The sequence below is a fragment of the Elephantulus edwardii genome, unplaced genomic scaffold, assembly GCF_000299155.1.
Source record: "Elephantulus edwardii isolate Elephantulus edwardi_28Jun2011 unplaced genomic scaffold, EleEdw1.0 scaffold00019, whole genome shotgun sequence".
NCBI lineage: Eukaryota > Metazoa > Chordata > Mammalia > Macroscelidea > Macroscelididae > Elephantulus > Elephantulus edwardii.
This window is the reverse complement of record NW_006399769.1, coordinates 22,672,152-22,675,617: the sequence shown is the minus strand read 5'-3', so window position 1 is coordinate 22,675,617 and position 3,466 is coordinate 22,672,152.

Here is a 3,466-nt window from a genome sequence, read left to right as displayed (position 1 = left end):
ATCAGAGACTTGGGGAGAAAAGCCCAAAAGTATAAACATAAGAGACAATGTAGGACCACCCTTAGAAGTCTCAGCTCATGGTATACAAAGGTTGAATAACACAGCCAGAAATATACAACCAGGAGAGGATAAAATTGATAAATGAGGCCTTCTAAAGATTAAATCCTTATGTGCATCAAAAACTTTTGCCCACTGGGTGAAAAGAAAACATACTTACTGAGAAAAAAATATTTAACAAAGCAATCTCAGATAAAGGTCTCATAAAAAAGTTTACAGAATACTACAAGGCATCAAGAAGGAAAAGACTGAAAACACAATTACAAAATGGGCAAGAAACCTGGAAAGACCTTTCGCAGAGGAAGACATTTGTATGGCCAACAGACACATGAAGAAAAGCTCAAAACACTGGCAATAAGAGAGATGCAAATCAATACCCCAATGACATACCATCTCACTCCAGTAGCGGTAGCATAGTTTAACAGGACAGCAAGAAATAAATTTTGGAGAGGATGCAGAGAAATAGGAACTCTCAAACACTATTGGTGGGATTGTAAAATGATACAACTACTCTGGAAGGCAGTTTGGTGCTTCCTCAAAAAGCTGAACATAGAAATTCCGTATGATTCACCTATTCCATGGCCTGGAATATACCCTGAGGTAATGAGAACTGAAGCACAAACAGAGACTCATACACCAATATTCATAGCAGTGTTAGTCACTGTCACAAGAACATGGAAATAGTCCAAATGTCTAACCACAATCATATGGATTGAGAAACTGTGTTATATTCATATAATGGAATACTGCGAAACACTCAGGAGCAATTATTTAGAAAATTACTATATAACTTGTTCTGGCCTATGGAGCATTACTCTGAGTGAATTAACTCATTCCCCCAAAGGCAAATATTGTATAAGATCTTTATTGTAGAAGTATAAATGTATCTAGTAAAATATGTATGAGAGTCCAAGAGAGGGAGGGTAGGAAGAGAGGGATGAGAATGGACATGGGGGTAACCATAGAGTCAAATAATTTGATGGATGGGGAAAAGGAATCAGAAAGATCCGGTGGTTATCTGGAAAGAAAGAGCATAATTTAGTTTTGATTAATTTTATAAAATATAATGAATGAAGTGGAATGATTTTGTAAAATGCAATGTTAATGACACAGTGAGAAACTTTATATGGACTTTGTAAACAAACCAATATAAAGTAAAAAGAAAAAAAAATTTAAAAACCCAAAATAATATGTGCTACAGAATAAGAAGTATTATAGTCTTCAGGATTATATCTCAACATCAAGAAAACACAGGTCCTAACCACAGGAGCAACATTCAAAGTTATCTAAGTGGAGAAAGAATTAAAGCTGTCCATGATTTCATCTTCCTTGGATCAACAATCAACATCCTTGGTCCCAGCAATTAGGAAATCAGGAGACATAAAATTGCATTGGGCAAGTTTGTTGTTGGGGAGCTCTCCAAAAGACTGCAGACTAATGATAGTTTGAAAACTGAGGTATGCCTGATTCAAGCTGTGGTCTTCTCAATCATCTGTAGCATATCATATGATTAAAGATAATAAAAGAAAAAGTCATGCCTTTGAGTTGTGGTGTTGAAGATGAGTACTGAATATCCCATGGGCAGTCAAAAAAACAAAGAGATGCAGCTTGGGCCTCAGACCCTGCAGGAGGCAGCCTCGTGGGGACAGGACTGCTGTGTCCATGGCCAGTCGGGGAATAAAGCCATCTGGGTAGTGTGAAAAAAACAAAACAAAACAAAATAAAAAAAACCCAAAGACATATATCTTGGGAAAAGTAAGGCCAAAGTGTACCTTGAAGATAAAGATGGTGAAGGTTCATCTCTCATTCTTTGGACATGTAGCTAGGCAAGACTGTGCCTTGGAAAGGGACATCAAGCTTAGACAAATGGAGGGTGAGCAAAGGAGAAGATTTTCAACAAGTGCATTGACACAGTTGTTGTAGCAATAGACTTAAGTGTGTCAGAGATGATGAAGATGGCAATGAATAGGACAGGTCTCAGGTCTTTTGTTCACAGGGTTGCTGTGAGTTTTATGCTAGGAGCCTTTTTATTCTAGGAGCCTTTTTTATTTTAGGAGCCTTTTGCTAGGAGCCTGATAGTACCTGACAACAACAACAACAAAGAGAATAATCTGTTTTGTTAATGTGACATAAAATCCTATGATATTTTGTGGGGGAGATGGTTCTCAATAATTTTACACCATCACTCCATTCACTGCGGAAAAAAAGTAATCACATTCATAGATGACAATAGTGAAAAAATTACTCATTTGCAAATTTGTTTGGAGAATTTTATTAGCCATGTACAGGGACCTCTGGTAGCCTAGTGGAAAAAAGCCGCATTGCAATCTAAAGACCCATGGTACAAATTCACCAGATGTTCCATGAGAGAAAGATGGGTAATCTTTCATGCAAGGACAGCCTTTAAAAACTTACTGGAGGTCCAACTGTGTGTCACTTCCAACTCAAGGGCATGCAGCAGAAGCTATATACATGTTCACTGATGCACACTCAGAATTCAAGACTTTTATTTATCATCCTCCAGTCATAGCATATTTAAAATAAGACACTTTTATAATATTTGTCATTTACATAATAAGTACATTATTAAGCCAGAACTTCCCACTATCTGCCATACGGGCAGTTTCACAAGCCAGGACTGACTCAAAATCAGCTAATAACCAAGACAAGTTGGCTGTATAAACTGTAGTTCTTTCTGGTTAAAGAGAGAGAAACATAGCAACAAAAAGAACAGCCTTTAAAGCAAAGACAAACAATTTGCCTCAAAACAAACAAACAAACAAACAACAAAACCCAACCCCAAAACAAAAACACCTATGGACATTGAGGTTGTGAGGGGAGTGGGAAGGTTTTGTGTGGAATTTTCAAGATAGAAGTATTTCGGGGCACTAAAAAGTTTTGTAACACAAAAATTGAGTGGAAAAGCCTTGGCCTCACACTCATTAAACTGTGGACATTGCTGAGTTTCCAAATATTGAGTCAATTTATTATCAGATAAACTCCTCAGAGAAATAGAATTTTCTAATGCAATGAGTGTACTCACCTATGTTTTGTGGATGACACAGCACACACAATCTTTACTTACACAAACTTGTTTCCACTCTATTTTTGTTCCTCAATATTTCATCTGTGGTAACACTATTTATTAAGGAAGGAAGCTTTACTGGCCTAATAATAAGAAATTTCACAGACAATCAAAAGGAACGTGATTCAAGTTCACCGGCTGTTACTTTGTAGAAAGATGGGCATTTTACTGCCTTTTAAAACTCACTGGAGGGCCAGCTGTGAGTTGGTTTGGACTCTACAGCACATAATAGCAAAATCAACACAATTACCAGGGAAAAGGTGTTCTGGTGACAGTAATCCCTAGCAAGTCGCACTCTAACTCAAAGATGACACCTCTCTAGCA